This window comes from Orcinus orca, chromosome 1, assembly GCF_937001465.1.
Source record: "Orcinus orca chromosome 1, mOrcOrc1.1, whole genome shotgun sequence".
NCBI classification, from domain to species: Eukaryota; Metazoa; Chordata; class Mammalia; order Artiodactyla; family Delphinidae; genus Orcinus; species Orcinus orca.
In genome coordinates, this window is record NC_064559.1 from 121,720,453 (window position 1) to 121,744,446 (window position 23,994).

Genomic DNA, 23,994 nt, shown 5'->3' on the forward strand with positions numbered 1-23,994 from the left:
CTTATGGTAAAAAATATACATGAACTGGGCCTGAATTCAACTGAATGTCATTTAAATATATCCAAAAATTTTGGACTTTACAAATAGAAGGAATTTGAAAAGAAGTCAGGAGAAAACCAAGCAGTAAGTAGTAAACACAATCAAGCAGTGAAACACCCTGAGGAGGGGCTTGGGGGTTGAAGGTTTAAATTAGATGGAAATGATGAATTTATAACTTGAATTTATGGGATATGAACTGTGAGATCTGTCTTTTTCTCAGTAAGGTATGAAGTTATTTTAATATGTACTGGCTATAAAAAAAGGTCTGAGGAAGAATTAAAATCATATCTCCTGGTCAGATTTCCTTGGCCAAAATTTTGTTTTACCCAGCTAAAACTATAACCCCATATCTCTTAGAATGAACTGATTGTCTCTTTAATGTGTAAGTACTCGTAGCCCATGGAAATTAGAAACAAATATAAAGGGTATGAAGTAATTAACACCTTTAGGATGGCTGTTTTCTTGTGTTTGTAATTCTTTAGAAAACATGGCAATTAGAATATCTAATTATTGGCCAAATGACTCTAATACTCTAATTGAATATTTCATTTTAAACTTGTGATTATAAATTTAGAATTGTAAAAGAATTTGGCAAAGTTTTTAACAGTATTTTAATATTTGAGAAAGTATAATATTCACCATACTTTTGTTGGCCATAATTTGTTATGGCCATGAATGATCTTCAGTAGCAAGAATGTATATGTTAAATAATTTAAGTAGTTAAAAATATAATATTTTGGATTTATAAATGTGATTGTACTTGTTTATGATGGTTTTATTAACTAGGTTTGAAAATGGATGACTTCAAAGTTTCTATTGGATTAGTCAAATGTTCTCTTGACAATTATACTTAAAATTGTCCAGATTAATAAGATTTTTAAGTTAGCCTTTGCATTAGTTTTCTGTTGTTAGTAACAACAGAAACAAATTACCACAATTCAGTGGCTTAAAAGAATACGCTATTATCTTTCAGTTCTCGAGTCCAGAAGTCTAAAATATGTTTTAGAGACTAAAAGCATGGTGTTGGCAAGGTTGTGTTCTTTCTGAAGGTTCTAGAGAGAATCTATTTCCTTGAGATTTCCAGCTTCTAGAAGCTACCTACATTCCTTGACTCATGGCCCCTATCTCCATCTTCAGGCCAGCAGCACAGCATCTTCAAATCTCAGTCGAACTACGAACTACGGTCCCTGTTTCTGTTTTCACATCTCATTCTCTGCCTCTGACCCTCTTGCCTCCCTCTTATTAGGATCCTGTGATTACACTGGACCCACCAGATAATACAGGATAATCTTTTCATTTTAAGATTTTTAATTTAATCACATTGGCAAAGTCTTTTTTGCCATGTAATATAACATACTCATATCCCCTAATCTGGGGATTAGGATGTGGATATCTTTGGGGTTATCTAAACTATCACAACCTTAAACATATGAGGAGGAAAAGTTTTTTGAATTTATAACTCCAATAAATTTAACATTAATTTTAATAACTCAGTTAACTGCAGATTTTCTTTATGTGCACAAAAGCCATTCTCAAAATCACCAAAAATCTCACCTTAATAGTGGCCCTTAGTTCAACAGACACTTGCCTTTCATTTGACTAATTATCTATAATTATTTTCTTTTGCTGGTGCTAGTTGTTTATAAGATTCTTTATATCCCTTTTCTCTGAGTTCTGTGGATACTGATGTATAAGACCATCTCATCCAGTAGCTCATCAGAGTAGACGATTACTCTTTATGTTCATTGACCTTGCCGAAAATATATATTGGGTTGGCCAAAAAGTTCGTTTGGGTTTTTCCATAAGATCTTTTGAAAAACCCAGTATTCCATAAGATCTTTTGGCCAACCCAGTATCTTATAGTAGGATTCCAAGCCTCTGTCAGCACTGAATTTAACTTTATCCATATATTTTTTTGACCTTTTGGCTTGGTTTTTGTTCTTTTGTTCCAACGTTCTTTCATAGGTAACTTTTTTTCTGCCTGAGTGCTAATACTTTATTTTGGGTCATTTTTTTCATTGCCTTTCTTGAGTTCATAAGGTTATTCCTTTTCATTGATATACTTGAGTAATTTCAATTCAGAAGAGGTTTTATTTTTTTTAACCTTTTTTTATGGTGAAAACTCTTATGTTTTGATTACTGAAACTTTGCAATCAAGATGTATGATACCTCTAGCTTTGCTATTCTTGCTCAAGATTAGGGTTTTTTTGTGGTTCCAAACAAATTTTAGGGTATTTTTTTTTCTACTTCTGTGGAAAATGTTATTGGAATTTTCATAAAGATTATACTGAATCTCTTTGGGTATATGGACATTTTAACAATATTAATTCATCTATTCCATGTACGTGAAATATCTTTCCATTTATTTCTGTCTTCTTCTAGGTCTTTCATCAATGTCTAATAGTTTTCAGTGTATAGATTTACCTCCTTGGTTAAAATTATTTTATTCTTTTTGATTCTATTGTAAATGGGATTGTTTATTTCTTTCACACAAAGTTCATTATTAGTATATAGAAACACAACTGATTTTTGTATGTTAATTTTTGTATACTACCACTTTATGAATTTATTAGTTCTAACAACTTTTTGGTAGATTGTTCAAGGTTTCTACATATAAGGTCATATTATCTGCAAGCAGTTTTACTTCTTCCTTTCTGATTAGATAACTTTTGTTTCTTTTCTTGCCTCACTGCTCTAGCTAGGTTTCCAGTACTGTGCTAAATAGAAGGGGCTAGAGTGGGCAACCTTGTCTTATTTCTAATCTTAGAGAAAAAGCTTTCAGCATTTCGTTGTTGAGTATGATGTTAGCTATGGATTTGTCATATATGGTCTTATTGTGTTGAAGTACATTTCTTCTGTACCTAATTAATTGAGAATTTTATCATGAAATGATGTTGAATTTTATTAAATGCTTTTTCTACATCTATTGAGATGATCATATAATTCTTAATCTTCATTTTGTTATGTGGCATATCTCATTTATTGATTTGAGCACGTTGAGCCATCCTTGTATCCTAGGGATAAATCCCACTTGCTTGCAGTATATAATCATTTTAATGTGCTGCTGAATTCAGTTCAGTTTGCTAATATTTTGTTGAGGATTTTTGCATCTATATTTATCAGGGATATTGGCCTATGATTTTCTTTTCTCATAGTGTCCTTGTCTGGATGGCCTCTTCAAATGAGTTTGGAAGTATTCCCTCTTCTTCAAGTTTTGGAGGATTTTGAGAAGAATTGGTATTAATTCTTTTTTTAATGTTTGGTAAGGTTTACCAGTGAAGCCATCTGGTCCTGGACTTTTCTTTGTTGGGAGAGTTTCGATTACTAATTCAATATTTTTATTGTTATTGATCTGTTAGGATTTTCTATTTCTTCATAATTCAGTCTTGGTGGGTTGTCTGTTTCTAGGAATTTATCCATTTCTTCTAGGTTATCCAATTTGTTGACATATAATTGTTCATAACAGTTTCGTATGATCCTTTGTATATTTTTGTGGTATCAGTTGAAATCTTTAGTTAGACTAACTAGTTAAAAAAAGAGAGAAGACTCAAAAAAGTCAGAAAAATTTTTTTTCCTGTTTAGTATTTGTTTTTTGCTTACTCTTAGTTTTTCAGATTTCTCACCAGGGTATACTCATAATTCTCAGGCTTAGTAACTGATCTGTCCTCTATAGTATTTTTTCTTTTATAATTCCCTTTAGAGGAAACCACTAATTCATTTTTCTGCAGTGTAAATTCTGCTTCTCTTATCTCCATATGGATGCTAATTTAGCTATGCAATTAAGACGTAATTTTTAATTAGCTTTTTAGTTTAATTTGCCATTAATTTTGTTAATTCCACTTTCTCTCTTTGTCTAAATTAATTTTTCCCTATGAATCCCAGTATTTCTTTCACAGAGGCATATTCTTTGCATATTTTTCAATGGACTGAATAAATATTTTCTAGAATAATTTTTATTTCCTATAGGTTATAGTTTTCAGAAATATGCATTTATTTAGAATGTTTAGGATAATATTCCTTTTCCATTATGCTACAAAAACTTGCACAAGGACTTGCTTTTTTCTTTATTTTAATTCAGATTTTTATAAAAAAAGATATGTCCAGAAAAATAAACCTATTTGTTCAATATAATATAACCTTAGTATCTCCTAGCATGACTTTGTGTTAGGTGTTTTTTGTTTTTATTGTTTTTTTTTTTGTTTTCTTTTAGAACTGCGGCTGGAAGACAAGTTGACAGTCATATGTCCCACTTCAATAGCTAATCCATCTCATGGATTTTTCTAGGTGACTCTTCTACATTGAGGTGAAATTGTTTCCTTTGCTAAATATAGAGTTCCTTGCTTATGATATAACTTCACATAGAATAGCAGTTCTTCATATAAGTGTTGTATATAAAGACTATAACTAATATAGATTTTTTTTTTACACTAATACATTTCCCCCTACCTTTACTCATTTGAGTAAATGGCAGTTGCCTGAGCCAACAATCTGGGAGCTGTCAATGATTCTTTCCTTTACCTCACACTCAATCTACTTTCCTCTTCATTCATTCTGCCAGAGGTTCCTTGGCATTGTTTCTGTATCTTGACTTGGCTAAGGCTATTCCTTAGAACCTTAGGGATGGAATGCTAATGTCTTGCCAGAAAAGAAGATTTTAAGAAATGTAGTTATATCACAAACACAGAACAATCTGAAAGACAAGATTTGAGAAGAAAAGGTCACATCTTTATTATTTAACATCCATTAAATTACATAGTCATACACAAGGGAAAGTAATTAGCAGGCCGATTTACTATTATCACATACAGTAATTTCCAAACCAGTAAAGGAATAAAACTATGAAACCATATGTTATGTATATTATAAGATAACCTGTTCCATTCCTTTGAGTTGCTATTACTGCTTTTGAAACAGCTACAGGAAATAAAAAAGCTACTGGAATGCAGACCAGGAAAAAGTATTCCCAAAAGCTTTGCAAAATGAAAGTTGGAATCCCTGAGTAGGAACATATTTCTAAAAAATAAGCTTTCTGTTCTCTATAGCTAATTCTGTTAAAAATGAAATACATTTTATACATTTCATCACATTTTTGTGTTATTTAAAAAATATGCTAGAGAAAAAGAACATTGGCACAAAAATTATAATGCATTACCTGAAGTTCAATGTGAAAAACAATACTATTATGACAACATAGTGTAGTTGGCACTTGAGATTGAACTGTTCAATTATATTGCACTTGAGGTACACCATACTAGCTTCCTTCTCATTATAAAGGGGAAAAATTTCTGGTTATCCTGGTTAACTATTGCTATGTTACACACTACCCCAAAATGTAATGGCTTAAAACAAAAACTGTTTTATTTGTGCAAGGTTCTGTGAGTTAGGAATTCAAACATGGTGTAGCAGGGAAAGTGTGTTTTTTGCCCCATGTGTTATCTACAGGAGTTAGAATATCAAAGAAGGCTTCTCTAGTTACACATCTTAACTTCACCTAGGAAAGCTTAAAAAGCTTGGGCTGACTGGAGCTGTTCTACTAAGGGTTAAATGTCTAGGGTCTCTGTACTGGCTGCCATCTGGGTTGCTTGGTTCATCTCCATGTAATTTCCAGGCCTCTTCCTTTCCACATGACTTCTCTATGATCCCCATTATCTCTCCAGCAGGGTGACTAAACTTACTCCATGGCAGCTCAAGGGAGTGAAAAAGCAAAAGCTACAACATCTAAGGTTAGGCATGAAGCTGGCACACTATCACTTTTACTGAATTATACTGGTTAAAGCAATAGAAAAATCATAGGGTCCAGATTTAAAGGTAGGTGATTACACAAGGGTATGAATCCCAAGAGGTATGATATTTTTGGAGGACCATCAATGGAATATTCTTCCACAATTCACTCCCTTACTCCTAATAGCTCACAGTCAACACAAAACCAAAATATACTCTCCCAACATGCCCAGGGACTTATTCAGTCATCGCATCAGGCTCTGTTTTATAGTCCAAGATCTTGATCTTGTCTTCTAAACCAGGTCCAGGTATGAATGAAAGGTCTTTGTCATGGCTTTTCTCACTCTGAAGATCTGTGAATTGAATAGACAAGTTATCTGTCCTCCTCACTCCCAATAGACAATGAGGAGTTTGGGACAGTAAATTGCAATATTCACTCCGATTTGAAAAGCTGTTTAAATAGAGTTAAAATTATAAGTAGAATTAAGACTGTAGTGGATGATAAAGGTGCTCCTTTGAGATCCTTTTTACTGGACTAGTGCCTCCATCTTTAACCTGCTTGCCAGTGTTGACCTACAGCTATCCAACAACATTGGACTGGTATCTCCAGATGGTACAATATGTATCAGAACCAGTAGACCTATGGTCATGTTTTTTCTTTTTTTTTGGAATTTGTGCTTCCTGTTCCTGAAGCTATAGGCCTTATGATTTTAGGCTCAGTTCCTATAAGAGGAACAGTTTTGCCAAGGGACACAGTATGAGTGCCACTGTACTTAAAACTGTGACTTTCACCAGTGACTTTGGGCTCCTGATGCCAGTAGAATAAAAGAAACAGAAAGCAATTATTACTGTCAGGAGTAATTGAAATTGATCATTATAACGGGAAAGAGTAGGACTTCTACAAAATAGTGGGGGCAGTGAGGAATGCATTTGAAACTCGATAATCCATTTGGCAACTATTTCCAGTTTAAATTATTAATAGATGAATATAGCAACCAAGGCAAGATCTAATAAGGGCATATATTAATAGATGAGTATAGAAAACAAGGTCTAAGATCCCTCAGAAAGGAGGAAGGGTCTGTGTCACTGTAGTAGATGCTATTATTGTCTTTCCCAGATCCCGCTATCCTCATTACCCCTTCTCCTATGAGTATCCCATTCTCAGGCTCTATTTTTAAGGTAAAGAAACCAAGAGGCAGGCAAGTCTTAATTAAAGCCCAGTTTTACCCATTATCAGTTGGAAAATTTTGTATAATTCACTAGATTGCCCTAAGCCTGTTTTCTCCTCAATTTCAGAAGTAATTTTCTCATAAGGATTTTTTTTTTTTTTTTTGCGGTACTTGGGCCTCTCACTGTTGTGGCCTCTCCCATTGTGGAGCACAGGCTCCGGACTAGCAGGCTCAGTGGCCATGGCTCATGGGCCCAGTCACTCCGTGGCATGTGGGATCTTCCCGGACCGGGGCACGAACCCGCGTCCCCTGCATCGGCAAGCGGACTCTCAACCACTGTGCCACCTGGGAAGCCCCTCTTATAAGGTTTTTGTGAAGACTTTATAGTTGATTTTGTATAGTTGGAAAAATGGCAGACAGAATAGTTATTCAAAAATTTTACCTAGGGGCTTCCCTGGTGTCGCAGTGGTTGAGAGTCCGCCTGCCGTTGCAGGGGACGCGGGTTCATGCCCCGGTCCGGGAAGATTCCACATGCCACGTGGAGCAGCTGAGCCTGTGAGCCATGGCCGCTGAGCCTGCGCGTCCGGAGCCTGTACTCCTCAACAGGAGAGGCCACAACAGTGAGAGGCCCACATACCGCAAAAAAAAAAAAAAAAAAAAAATTACCTATTGTTATCATTTCTTTTTTCTTCTCCCCTGGCACGTTGGGCCATGCCTCTTTTTGGGGTTACACATCAAACATTGATTTTACATAGAATTGTTTTTCTAAGGACATATGCTGAAGTTGATTCTCTTTCTATACCCAACCAAAATACTAATTGACAAATGAAAGCTATATGAGTGTATTTATTCTTGAGAAAATATAATTATATTGTTGTTACTGATATATGCATCTGTCTCTTTCATCAGGCTATAAGTTTCCTTTGTGAAATACCATATGTTATAGACCATTTTAGCTCTAATTGGAAATAAAATTTTAGCTGTTAATTGGAAATAAAATGCTTCATATATGTCATGTTTAGTATTTGTATTTTGATTTTCATGTATGTCTCTCCAGGTATATATTTCTACATGGTTGGGGATTCTATAGATTAGCTTGCTTATTGACTTATATGATTACTTTTACAATCTGTCTGTTTGATATCTATGTCAAAGAAGGCTCATACTTTTAAATCTCAACAGTCTCATTATTCCTGAAAAACTTGCCAGTAAAGATTTGACATGTGTCCCATATGAAACATTACTACTTAGTAGGTAATTTCTGGGCATAAATAGTTTTGTAGCTCACTCTGAAATCAAGTGGAATATTAAAAACAGAAATCTTTAGCTAAATAATGGAAACATGACATAACTGTATTCTCTCATACCCACCACAAGGCAGAATTTGGACAAAGTTTTATCATAATTAGTTTAGCCTCTACTCCCACATTCCAGTTTAACCAAAATATTTTTTTAAAGACATAGGTAAATCTTGCACTTAACCCAATCCAAAAATGGGCAGAAGACCTAAACAGACATGTCTCCTAAGAAGATATACAGATTGCCAACAAACACATGAAAGGATGTTCAACATCACTAATCATTAAAGAAATGCAAATCAAAACTACAATGAGGTATCACCTCACACCAGTCAGAATGGCCATCATCAAAAACTCTACAAACAGTAAGTGCTGGAGAGTGTGTGGAGAAAAGGGAAACTTCTTACACTGTTGGTGGGAATGTCAGTTGATACAGCCACTATGGAGAACAGTATGGAGGTCCTTAAAAAACTAAAAATAGAACTACCATACCACCCAGCAATCCCATTACTGGGGATATACCCTGAGAAAACCATAATTCAAAAAGAGACATGTACCACAATGTTCGTTGCAGCACTATTTACAATAGCCAGGATATGGAAGCAACCTAAGTGTCCAATGACAGATGAATGGATAAAGAAGATGTGGCACATATATACAATGGAATATTACTCAGCCATAAAAAGAAATGAAATTGAGTTATTTGTAGTGAGGTGGATGGGCCTAGAGTCTGTCATATAAAGTGAAGTAAGTCAAGAAAGAGAAAAAACAAATACCATATGCTGACACATATATATGGAATCTAAAAAAAAAAGTTTCTGAAGAACCTAGCGGCAGGACAGGAATAAAGATGCAGACATAGAGAATGGACTTGAGGACACAGGGAGGGGGAAGGATAAGCTGGGACTAAGAGAGTGACATGGACATATATACACTACCAAATGTAAGATATATAGCTAGTGGGAAGCAGCCTCATAGCACAGGGAGATCAGCTCAGTGCTTTATGACCACCTAGAGGAGTGGGATAGGGAGGGTTGGAGGGAGACACAAGAGGGAGGATATATGGAGATATATGTATATGTATAGCTGATTCACTATGTTATAAAGCAGAAACTAACACCATTGTAAAACAATTATACACCAATAAAGCTGTTAAAACAAAAAAAACTACCTACTAGAAATGTAGTAGTTTATATTAGTTTATATATAATGGTCAGTTTTTCCCAGTGTCTAAGCCAGTTCTTAGAAGTGTCATTAGATTGTTTTGGAAGCTGTAGTAGACTTAATATTAAATCATCACTTTACTGCAGCAAATGGTGTTTACTGTGGTAGTTTTAAAAAATTACATCAAAAGGATCTCATTTATTTGTGAAGAAGTAGCACACGAACCAGAAGAAATTGCTCAATAATTAATATTTATTGATTAAATATAATGTACAGTGTTATGTACGATGTATGATATTTGCTCATAATTCATTTTGCAAATAAATACACATGAATACAATTAAATAAAATTTTATATATTATAAACTAAATATATATTTTGACAATTTGAAGATAATGGAATATTCAAAATAAGAATATTAGATGAATGGTTATAAAGCAATTGGAATCCTGAAAATGGATAATAAAAAGAAAAACAATAGAAAATGGGCAAAGTATATAAACAGGTAATAGAGAATATCATAAAAGGGTAAGAAAAAAAAGATATTTCTGTTGTTAGGGAAATGCAAATTAGAATAATATAACACAACATTTTACGTATCGATCTTGTAAAACTTAAAGGAACAAATTGTCTTTATGACCAGAAACTTTTTAGAAAAATATGTACTTTCATACATTGCTGATGGGCATATGAATTGTTTTATTTTGGACTAAAGTAAACATAGCATCAATTATAATTAAAATCCTGTCCTTTCACCCCCAACTGATAGAGTAACTAGTATAGGGCTAGAACCGCACCATAAAATATAAAGTGGACAATATATATTAAGCAACAATTTATAGACATTGTGAAACAGCCAGCCTAATACTTTGATCTCAGAAGAAGAGAAACACACAGGCTATGCAGTTATGATTTCTGTCTAGAAGTAGTTTCTTAGACCATGATACACAAACACACAAAAGTGGAGCCCATGTAAAACACAGAGGTCTTCCTGGAGCAGTGATTGTATTTCAGAGCTTCTGAGCAGTTGGAATTTGTGGGGTAGAAAGAAGAAATCTTTAAAGAAGAGAACCTCCTAAAATCTGCTACATAAGTGTTTGGCTGAATACTAAAACAGACATTATGATGACAGAGATGTTGAAATTAACAGACATGGAGTTTAAAACATCTATTAAAAATATGCTTAAGGGAGAATCTTCAAGATGGCAGAGGAGGAAGACGTGGAGATCACCTTCCTCCCCACAAATACATCTACATGTGGAACAACTCCTACAGGACACCTACTGAACGCTGGCAGAAGACCTCAGACTTCCCAAAAGGCAAGAAACTCCCCACATACCTGGGTAGAGCAAAAGAAAAAAGAAAAAACAGAGACAAAAGAATAGGGATGGGACTTGCACCTCTGGGAGGGAGCTGTGAAGGAGGAAAAGTTTCCACACACTAGGAAGCCCCTTCACTGGTGGAAATGGGGATTGAGCGGGGGGGAAGCTTCGGAGCCACCGAAAAGAGTGCAGGAACAGGGGTGCAGAGGGCAACACAGAGAGATTCGCACACAAAGAATTGGTGCTGACCAGCACTCACCAGCCCAAGAGGCTTGTCTGCTCACCTGCCGGGGGTGGTGGTGGGGGGAAGCGGGGCTGGGAGCTGAGGCTCAGACTTCAGAGGTCAGATCCCAGGGAGAGGACTGGAATTGACTGTGTGAACACAGCCTGAAGGGGGCTAGTGCACCACAGCTAACTGGGAAGGTGTCTGGGAAAAAGTCTGGAACTGCCTAAGAGGCAAGAGACCACTATTTCTGGGTGCATGAAGAGAGGGGATTCAGAGCACCGCCTAAACGAGCTCCAGAGACGGGTGCAAGCTGCGGCTATCAGCACAGACAACAGAGATGGACATGAAATGCTAAGGCTGCTGCTGCAGCTACCAAGAATCCTGTGTGCAAGCACAGGTCACTATCCACACCTCCCCTCCCGGGGGCCTGTGCAGCCTGCCACTGCAAGGGTCCCGTGATCTAGGGACAGCTTCCCCGGGAAAACACACAGCGCACCTCAGGCTGTTGCAACATCATGCTGGCCTCTGCTGCCACAGGTTTGCCCTGCATTCCATACCCCTCCTTCCCCCTGGCCTGAGTGATCCAGAGCCCCCTAATCAGCCTCTCCTTTAACCCCCTCCTGTCTGGGCAAAGAATAGACACCAGAGGGTGACCTACATGCAGAGGCAGGGCCAAATCCAAAGCTGAACCCCAGGAGCTGTGCGAACAAAGAAGAGAAAGGGAAATTTCTCTGTGCAGCCTTAGGAGCAGTGGATTAAATCTCCACAGTCAACTTGATGTACCCTGCATCTGTGGAATACCTGAATAGACAACAAATCATTCCAAAATTGAGGCGGTGGACTTTGGGAGCAACTGTAGATTTGGGGTTTGCTGTATGCAACAGACTAGTTACTGATTTTTATGTTTCTCTTAGTACAGTTTTTAGTGTGTGTTATCTTTGATGGATTTCTTTATTGGTTTGGTTGCTCTCCTTTTTTGTTTTCATTACTTAAATTTTTTTTATTTTAATAATTTTTTAATTTTAATAACTTTGTTTTATTTTACTTCATTTTTTTCTTTCTTTCTTTTTTTCTCCCTTCTCTTCCGAGCTATGTGGCTGAAAGGGTCTTGGTGCTGCAGCTGGTGTCAGGCCTCAGGCTCTGAGGTGGGAGAGCCGAGTTCAGGACATTGGACCACAAGAGACCTCCCGGCCCCACATAATTTCAATTGGTGAGAGCTCTCCCAGAGATTTCCGTCTCAACACTACGACCCAGCTCACTCAATGAACAGCAAGCTCCAGTGCTAGACACCCCATGCCAAACAACTAGCAAAACAAGAACACAACCCCACCCATTAGCAGAGAGGCTGCCTAAAATCATAATAAGTTCAGATGCCCCAAAACACACCACCAGACGTGGTCTTGCCCACCAGAAAGACAAGATCCAGCGTCATCCACCAGAACACAGGCACCAGTACCCTCCACCAGGAAGCCTACACAACCCACTGAACAAAACTTACCCACTGGGGCAGACACCAGAAGCAACAGGAACTACGAACTTGCAGCCAGCGAAAAGGAGACCCCAAACACAGTAAGTTAACCAAAATGAGAAGGCAAAAATTTACACAGCAGATGAAGGAGCAAAGTAAAAACCCACCAGACCAAACAAATGAAGAGGAAATAGGCAGTCTACTTGAAAATGAATTCAGAGGAATGATAGTAAAAATGATCTGAAATCTTAAAACCAGAATGGAGAAAATACAAGAAACGTTTAACAAGGACCTAGAAGAACTAAAGTGAAAAAAAAAAAAAAGATGAACAACACAATAAATGAAATTAAAAATTCTCTAGAAGGAATCAATAGCAGAATAACTGAGGCAGAAGAACGGATAAGTGACCTGAAGACAAAATAGTGGAAATGACTACCATGGAACAAAATAAAGAAAAAAGAATGGAAAGAATCTCAGAGACCTCTGGGACAACATTAAAGGCACCAACATTTGAATTACAAGGGTCCCAGAAGAATAAGAGAAAAAGAAAGGGTCTGAGAAAATATGTGAAGACATTATAGTCGAAAACTTCCCTAATATGGGAAAGAAAATAGTCAATCATTCCAGGAAGTGCAGAGTCCCATACAGGATAAATCCAAGGAGAAACACACCAATACACATATTAATCAAACTATCAAAAATTAAATACAAAGAAAAATAGGAAAAGCAGCAAGGGAAAAGCAACAAATTACATACAAGGGAATCCACATAAGGTTAACAGCAGATCTTTCAGCAGAAATTCTGCAAGCCAGAAGGGAGTGGCAGGTCCTATTTAAAATGATAAAAGAGGAAAAACTACAACGAAGATTCCTCTACCCAGCAAGGATCTCATTCAGATTCGAGGGTGAAATTAAAGCTTTACAGACAAGTAAAAGCTAAGAGAATTCAGCACCACCAAACCAGCTTTACAACAAACGCTATAGGAACTTCTCTAGGCAGGAAAGACAAGAGAAGGAAAATACCTAAAATAACAAACCCAAAACAATTAAGAACATGATAATAGGAACGTACATATTGATAATTACCTTAAATGTAAATGGATTAAATGCTCCAACCAAAAGACATAGACTGGCTGAAAGGATACAAAAACAAGACCCATGTATATATTGTCTACAAAAGACCCACTTCAGACCTAGGGACACATACAGACTGAAAGTGAGGGGATGGAAAAAGATATTCTATGCAAATGGAAATCAAAAGAAAGCTGGAGTAGCAATTCTCATATCAGAGAAAATAGACTGTAAAATAAAGACTATTACATGAGACAAAAAAGAACACTATAGAATGATCAAGAGATCAATCCAAGAAGAAGATATAACAATTGTAAATATTTATGCACCCAACATAAGAGCACCTCAATACATAAAGCAAGTGCTAACAACCATAAAAGGGGAAATCGACAGTAATATAATCATACTAGGGGACTTTAACACCCCACTTTCACCAATGGACAGAACATCCAAAATCAAAATAAATAAGGAAACACAAGCTTTAAATGACACATTAAACAAGATGGACTTAATTGATATTTATAGGACATTCCATCCCAAAACAACAAATACATTTTCTTCTCAAGTGTTCATGGAACATTCTCCAGCATATATCATATTTTGGGTGTCAAATCAAGCCTTGATAAATTTAAGAAAATTGAAATCATATCAAGTATCTTTTCCAACCACAATGCTGTGAGACTAGATATCAATTACAGGAGAAAAACTGTAAAAAATACAAACACATGGAAGCTAAACAATACACCACTAAATAACCAAGAGATCACTGAAGAAATCAAAGAGGAAATCAAAAAATACCTAGAAACAATTGACAATGAAAACATGATGACCCAAAACCTATAGGATGTAACAAAAGCAGTTTTAAGAGGGAAGTTTATAACAATAAAATCCTACCTCAGGAGACAAGAAAAATCTCAAATAAACAACCTAACCTTACACCTAAAGCAATTAGAGAAAGAAGAAGAAGAACAACAAAAAAACCCAAAGTTAGCAGAAGGAAAAAATTCATAAAGATCAGATCAGAAATAAATGAAAAAAAATGAAGGACACAATAGCAAAGATCAATAAAACTAAAAGCTGGTTCTTTGAGAAGTTGAACAAAATTGATAAACCATTAGCCAGACTCATCAAGAAAAAATGGGAAAAGTCTCAATCATCAGAATTGGAAATGTTAAATGAGAAGTAATAACTGACACTGCAGAAATACAAAGGATCATGAGAGATTACTATAAGCACCCATATGCCAATAAAATGGACAACATGGAAGAAATGGACAGATTCTTAGAAAAACACAACCTTCTGAGACTGAAGCAGGAAGAAATAGAAAATATAAACAGACCAATCACAAGCACTGAAATTGAGACTATGATTCAAAATTTTCCAACAAACAAAAGCCCAGGACCACATGGCTTCATGGGCTAATTCTATCAAACAATTAGAGAAGAGCTAACACCTATCCTTCTCAAACTCTTCCAAAATACAGCAGAGGGAGGAACACTCCCAAACTCATTCTACGAGGCCACCAACACCCTGATACCAAAACCAGACAATGATGTCACAAAGAAAGAAAACTACAGGCCAATATCACTGATGAACATAGATGCAAAAATCCTCAACAAAATACTAGCAAACAGAATCCAACAGCACATTAAAAGGATCATACATCATGATCAAGTGGGGTTTATCCCAAGAATGCAAGGATTCTTCAATATACACAAACCAATCAATGTGATAAGCCATATTAAAAAATTGAAGGATATAAACCATATGATCATCTCAATAAATGCAGAAAAAGCTTTTGAAAAAATTCAACAGCGATTTATGTTAAAAACCCTCCAGAAAGTAAGCATAGAGGGAACTTACCTCAACATAATAAAGGCCATATATGACAAACCCACAGCAAACATCGTTCTCAATGGTGAAAAACTGAAACCTTTTCCACTAAGATCAGGATCAAGGCAAGGTTGCCAACTCTCACCACTCTTATTCACCATAGTCTTGGAAGTTTTAGCCACAGCAATCAGAGAAGAAAAAGAAATAAAAGGAATCCTAATTAGAAGAAGAAGTAAAACTGTCACTGTTTGCAGATGACATGATATTCTACATAGAGAATCCTAAAGATGCTACCAGAAAACGTGCTAGAGCTAATCAATGAATTTGGTAAAGTAGCAGGATACAAAATTAATGCACAGAAATCTTTTGCAGTCCTATACACTGATGATGAAAAATCTGAAAGTGAAATTAAGAAAACACTCCCATTTACCATTGCAACAAAAAGAATAAAATACCTAGGAATAAACCTTTGCAGAAGACTATAAGAAACTGATGAAAGAAATTAAAGATGATACAAACAAATGGAGAGATGTACCATATTCTTGTATTGGAGGAATCAACATTGTGAAAATGACTATACTATCCAGAGCAATCTACAGATTCAATGCAATCCCTATCAAACTACTGATGGCATTTTTCACAGAACTAGAACAAAAAAATTTTACAATTTGTATGGAAACACAAAGGACCCTGAATAGCCAAAGCAATCTTGAGAAAAAAAGACGAGCTGGAGGAATCAGGCTCCCTGACTTCAGACTATACTACAAAGCTACAGTGATCAAGACAGTATGGTACTGGCACAAAAACAGAAATATAGATCAATGGAACAGGATAGAAAGCCCAGAGATAAACCCACGCACATATGGTCACCTTATGTTTGATAAAGGAGGCAAGAATATACAATGAAGAAAAGACGGCCTCTTCAATAATTAGTGCTGGGAAAACTGGACAGATACATTTAAAAGAATGAAAGTAGAATACTCCCTAATACCATACACAAAAATAAACTCAAAATGGATTAAAGACCTAAATGTAAGGCCAGACACTCTAAAACTCTTAGTGGAAAACATAGGCAGAACACTCTTTTTCATAAATCACAGCAAGATCCTTTTTGACCCACCTCCTAGAGAAATGGAAATAAAAACAAAAATAAACAAATGGGACCTAATGAAACTTAAAAGCTTTTGCACAGCAAAGGAAACCATAAACAAGACAAAAAGACAACCCTCAGGATGGGAGAAAATATTTGCAAACGAAGCAACTGACAAAGGATTAATCTCCAAAATATACAAGCAGCTCATGCAGCTCAATGTAAAAACAAACAAACAAACAACCCAATCCAAAAATGGGCAGAAGACCTAAACAGACATTTCTTCAAAGAAGATGTACAGATTGCCAACAAACACATGAAAGGATGCTTAACATCAGTAATTATTAGAGAAATGCAAATCAAAACTACAATCAGGTATCACCTCACACCAGTCAGAAGGGCCATCATCAAAAAACCTACAAATAATAAATGCTGGAGAGGATGTGGAGAAAAGGGAACCCTCTTACACTGTTGGTGGGAATGTAAATTGATACAGCCACTGTAGAGAACAGTATGGAGTTTCCTTACAAAACTAAAAATAGAACTACCATACGACCCAGCAATCATGTTACTGGACATATACCCTGTGAAAACCATAATTCAAAAAGAGTCATGTACCACAATGTTCATTGCAGCTCTATTTACAACAGCCAGGACATGGAAGCAACCTAAGTGTCCATTGACAGATGAATGGATAAAGAAGATGTGGTACATATATACAATGGAATATTACTCAGCCATAAGACAAAATGAAATTGAGTTATTTGTAGTGAGGTGGATGGACCTATAGTCTGTCATACAGAGTGAAGTCAAGAAAGAGAAAAAAAAAATACTGTATGCTAAAACATATATATGGAATCTAAAAAAAAAAAAAAGGTTGTCACGAACCTAGGGGCAGGTCGGGAATAAAGATGCTGACGTAGAGAATGGACTTGAGGACACAGCGAGGTGGAATGGAAGCTGGGATGAAGTAAGAGAGTGGCATTGACATATATACTATTAAATTTAAAATAGATAGCTAGTGGGAAGCAGCTGTATGGCACAGGGAGATCAGCTCGGTGCTTTTTGACCACTTAAAAGAGTGGGATAGGGAGGGTGAGAGGGAGATGCAAGAGGGAGGGGATATGGGGATATATGTATACATATAGCTGATTCACATTGTTATACAGCAGAAACTAGCATAACATTTTAAAGCAATTATACTCCAATAATGATGTTTAAAAAATATGCTTAAGGATTTAAAGGAAAGATGGACACAATGAGTGAAATGATGAGAAATATCAGTAAAGAAATGGAATCTACAAAAGAAAAAGAGAATGGTATTCTGGAACTGAATATAGCAATATCTGAAATGAAAAAACCACGAGTGGGTTAAAAACATGTTGGAGTTTGCAAAATCCAAAACCAAAACCATGATTTAAAATAAGTTAAGCCTCAGTGACCTGGGGCATTATCAAGTGGTCTAAGTTATGTGTAGGTGGAGCTTCAGAAGAAGAGATAGAAATGATCTAGAGTAAGTATCTATTACTTACAACAAGAAATCTTATCTGAAAAACTAATTGTATTGTATTTACATTCTAGAAAACAGGAGGATAAAACGTCTCTTAGTTGTGTGGAAAATAAAACAGTTTGTGAAACTGAATTCCACTTTTACACATACTAGGGACTCTAATTATACAAAATAGTTTTGGCTTCAAAATACCCAGTCCATTTTTATTTCTTTTACCATTTCACATCTTTCCCTTGTCTTCTCAGAGAAACTTACTTATTTTCAAGACACAGTTCTAAATATTAAGCACCAGTAATGTTTGGCAAATAAATGTGTTTTGATCAATTGGATTATTGAGATGAAAATTTTAAAAATATCATAACTATCCATAAAGATCAATAATTGGCAGTTTTGTAGATGAAATGTGCAGGTGGTCATTAACACAGGATCTTTGGAAGGTTAAAAAAAAGTGGCTGTAGTGGGATGGGGAAAGCCCCCATTGGAAGTAATTAACTCTAAATTTTTAAACCCAGCATACCTGGATTATTTGTTTGCTTTGCTAATGGTTAATTACTTACTTGGTCAAATGGTTAAAGAAAAGCAGAAAATGATAAATAAAACAAAGTTAAATGTAGGGAAAAGAACCCAGCCTAAAGCTTTCATTTCCTTTTAAAAAATAATTATAAACCCACTCAAGAAATACCTACATGTATTTAAGGAAGAGCCTCTTTAAAAAATGTTACTTCAGGTCTTACAATCATTTGACAACACATACTGAATTTATCCAGCCTTTTAGAAAAAAAATGCTAGAATTATTGTACTATTGCATATGAAATTCCTCCCCATTCTGCAAAAATTCCAAAATATTGACAACAAATGAATTTTCACAAGAGAGATAACCTGGCCCAGTTTTAAGAGTCTCAAAACCATATATTCAAATGAATGAATTATGAATTCAACTGTCAGTTCAGCTCTCTCAATTGCTGCTTTTAGTTTGTCTGGGAGTGTGCTAACCATGGAGTTTATTTTCATATGAAGGACAAGCTAAATATTCAAACTACTATCATTTCCCAGAAAAAAATGAATATGAAATGTTGAATAATGAATAAGAGTCTAAATGCAGTAAACCTTAGGACAGAAACATTTGGTCTCCACAAATAAAGATGGTAAATGTGGTAAAGTATGTATATATGGAACAACAGCTCTTTCAAAGTTTGCACAGGTCCTTCTCTCTACTTCCATGAATAGTTCCATTCATTTCAGTGTGACCTGTTTGTATGTGTGCATGTGTGTGTGTGAGTTCTGGAAAGCTAGACTGTTCTACCCAAGTCCAGCTGCATGTAGCAAATGTTTGGAGATGTCTAAATTTGTATAATTCCATTCAGTACTTTGTAATGAAATAATTCAGCCCAATGTGTGAAAACAGGAATAGAGGGGAAAAAAGAGCAAATAAATCATGATAAGATTTCTATTCAAAGTAAAATATAAAACATAAATGGCAAGTTAGAGACACACTGATTAGTGTTTCATTATCATTTTAATGAAAAACTTAAAATATCACACCTTAACAATTTAGACAAGAAAGGTCTGTTGGGAAGTGAACAGATAAACCAGGTTTTTCTCAGCTCAGATAGTCTATCATGAAACTAAAGCTCATGTTTGAACAATCTGATGTCTTTCTTCTTTATACTGAATGCCATTAGTCATCATATTAAGCTTTGAAATTACATTTTAATTTTATTATTTTATTAAAAAGAGCAAACTATATAAAAATTAACAGAAAAAATAGATTAGATAAATTGTGTGGTTTAGTGTAAATAATATTTTAGCTACTTATAATTTTATAGATTTACATGACAATAATAATATTAAAAACTAAACTCTATAAGCAAGAATTCTTTTTTTAATTAAGTATCAGAACTTTGAAGCTGAAATGGATAGAACTAGGAGTCAGGTCCCCAATGTTCTAGTCATAACAGCTACTTATTAACGTGGTGGTCTTTGGTGAGGCACTTCTCATGGTTAGAACTAAGCTTCTTGTTTATAAATTAAAGTTACTGGCCCATATTATTTAAAAATCTTTTCTTCTTTGATATTTTATGAACCATGGTTTATTTCTGATAATTTAAAGGGAAATATACAAAAAGATAATTAGAAAATAGACTTCCAAAAGAAAAGGTCAAAGTTCTGAATACTTAGTTCATTTAAATTATGTGTATGGTATTTTAACCAGATATTTTTCCCACAAAATCTGAGAGATAATTCTGTTCTCCCAGATGTTCCAAATTATTTGATAAAGTTTCCATCCCATACTTAACTTGGATGCTAATTTGAGGAAACAGAAACACAGAGTTAAGTGGATAAGGCAAATTAGGAAATGCATATAGCATTAAGGTTTGGTACTCTAAAAGGTATTCTCTTTGAAATTTATATACATCATATATGTGTAGGTGTGGTTAGATATGTGGGTGCCAAACTTAATGGGGAATAACTAGTATAAAACTGTTAGAACTTATTGTAAGGGAAGTGAAATTGGGTCAGAAGGGATGCTTTCAATTTTTTTTACTTGGACACACAGTAAGAAATATGTTTTGCATTATGATATAGCTTACATATGTTGTATGTGTATTTAATGTTTGTGTGTGCCTCTCTCCCTATCTATATATGAAGTATCTTTTTCGACTAGTTCTAATATGCACTTTTTAAAAACATATTTTAACAGCTCTGAAATCAGGATATCCTTTATAGCATAGACCATATGACAATTGTAACACTGTTGTCATTGCCAAATAATGAGTTTCAAATCTTGCCGATTGTATATATACACATATATACATGTATAACCAAATCACTTTGCTGTACACCTGAAACTAACACAATATCATAAATCAACGATATTTCAATTAAAAAAAAAAGCTTGCCGATTGTATATCAGTGGTGTGAAGGAGCATCCTAGAGATAATAGTGGAGGGTTCTTTACATAATGTTTCATAAACAATTGTTTTGAAGGTGTAGAAGACAATGTGTGTGTGTGAAAATAGAGACATCCATTACTCTCAGCTGAGAACTAATTCAAAATATTAGGAGTTTGCAATCATATGCAGTAATCCTTAGAACATAAAGACAATACAATCAATAGGGTAGCTAGTAGCCACATGTGGCTGTTGAGCTCTTGAGATGTGGTTAATGTGAATTAAGATGTGCTCTAAGTGTAAACTCTAAACTGGATTTCAAAACTAAGTATTATTTTAAAAACTAGTATTTTAACACAGTATTATATTAAAACTGTAAAATATTTCCTTAACTTTAAAATATTTCATATTAAAATGATAATATATTTTCATTACCCAAAATATATTATTAAAATTAATTCCAGTTCCATTTAATTGCTTCAAAGTGGCTACTGTAATTTTTTAGATTACACATATAACTTGCATTACATTTGCTTGTATGGTGCTGGCTTAGATGTTTGGATTACAGCACTCAGAGGGGCTCAGAGACTATATGTGCTTTTCAATATGTCTGGTCCTTCCCTGAGATAACAACTATAGGTGAAAATCTACTTTTTGTGGGGAAAAGAACAGGAAAAAAAAATGAGATTAATTATCTCAAAGTCACTATTCCCTCCTACTCTTCACATATTGGTGGATATCCAGTGTTAATGTGACACTTGCTACACCAAAGCAGGCCTAATGCAGAGAGGTTGCATGAAGAAAGAATGAACCTGGAATCTTGATGGGCAGTGCTCACTTATACTTGAAAGCTGATATTGGAAATGAATAGTAAACTTGGGTAGGCAAATCAACAGATAGTAGGGAAATAAATAAATTAACTTGGATAGGCTGGTGGGTGTTGAGATGAAGGTGTACAGAAATAGTTTTCAAAATTAGTACTTTATGAAATATTTCTTATCCTAAAGAAATATTGGTAAATGAGTAACTCCTACAAAATAATTTTTCCTTATGATTCTAAAGTATTAAATTTTAGAATGTATTTCAGAACATAGAAGGAAATAGACTCCAGAAAAAAGTGATATAGATAATTCCTTCAGAGGAAAAGTATACTTTATGTTTTAGGAAAATGGAAACTTCTAAACTGATATCCTACAGTTATTCCTGGGGGGTTGTGTATCTTGATATATATCTAGCCGATGGCAAGAAACCCAAATTGTACAGTACAGACCCACAGTTAAGATAAATGGACTTAAATTGACTTAGTTGCTCATTTTTTTGTCATAACCATGGAATATAATGAAACTATGTAGAAAGCACCAACAGAGTATAACAGAAACATCTCCACCAATTTCCCATTCTCTTCTGCAAAAATCAATAGCTTGTTCCATGAAAATGTAACTTTAAAAATCATTTTAATCATTGTGATGCTATTTATTTTCTAGTGTACATGGAAGTTCTTAAAAACAAATTAACTTAGTGGAGTTGTTGCATTCATGAGTAGAATCACTTACACTACACTGTACTTCTTTATTTTACACCTACTCCATAAAACTCTCTTTCACAGAAAGTGCAAGGCCTTCTCTTTTCCTTACCATTGAAATAGCAAAGTCTTCTTCTCTCCTTAGAAATGTCAACTTCCCTGAATCAGATAAATATGTAACATATCCAGAGGAGAAGAGACTATTTGGACAAAATTAAAAACTGTTCTAATATTATTTTTATATCTAATGAACCTTTTGCTATCTTTAATTTCCTTGGCAAGTTATTTAAATATTTCTTCTAAAAAGAAAGCATTCAGTTTTATGACTCTACTGAAAGTAAAATTATATTCACACTCCAGAGAAAGAAATGTACTTTAAAAGTTCAGCAAGTCTAAAAAGTAATAGAAAAACTTTAATAGTTTCTACAGTATACATACATTTCATTTTAATGAAATGGTGATAAACCAAAGAACAGTAATTATTTGCTGAAATAATGCATAATTTTTAAAATATGAAAAGCTATATAACATGATAGAATCTAGAATTTACATATCACCTATAATTTTTATCATTTAATAAAATAGTTATTCCTCATATCTGCCTTTTGCAAGACAGGATTCTCATTTTATACATGAAAAGCTGAAACCTAGATAAGTGTTCATCCCAAGTTATACAGAAGTTTATGGAAAAATCAGGATTATAATGTACTACTCCACTTTTGTGTTGAGATATTTCAGTGTACACCTCAAAATGTTGCTTTATGTACCTTTATACTGTATGACTATCAAAATAATACTCAATGCAATAAAAACTAAATAATCAGCTTTAATTAAATAATCATTTTATGGAATATGATAGGCTATTTAGCTTACCACCTGGGAATTAACACTGAGCGTAAAAATATCCATAACTATTAAAAAATATAGAATTGCTGAATCTGCAGAAGATATCTTCTTAACAGTGACATAAGTCTGTCACAATAAAATTTTAGTTTATCAGAATTAGATTGTAAATGGACATCTAAGCTACTGAAATTGAAATGAGTCATTATTTGATTTTATGAACTGTTTAAAAATCTGAGGCAATTTTCAGAAAATCGGACTATTAAACTGTAAAAAGAAAGTTTAATTTCAATCAAGATAAGCAATAGAAACTTATTTGCACAGCTAATAACTATGAATCCATTTCTAAAAATTCACTAAGGCCATTTATATAACTGTTGATAAAGGAAATGCCAAGGCTTTCCTCAAAGATCTTAGTTCCTCAAAAACATACAGTGATGGAAGTAATCTCTTCAACTCCCATTTCATTTTTCCCAATGTATTATGGGCCAGTTTTTCTACAAAAGAAAACAAAGTAATTCTAGTTATTCTCTAATCAGAATTAGAATTAAATATGTTAGGAAACCTGCATATGTGCCTCAGTTCATTTCTATTTCATAGCATAGTTGTGCAACTTAAAGGAGAAAAACTAGGTCAAGGAGACCAGCACACTCTCTGGTACACAGTCAAATGTTTAATAAATATATATTTCTTCCCTTGTTACTTCATTCAATATCCTAAAATAATTAATAATAATTTACTATACCAGGTAGTGTGTTAGGCTTTAGGAATAAAAGATGATATGGTATAAATTCCAATATATCAAAGATCTTTTTTTTCTTTAATTA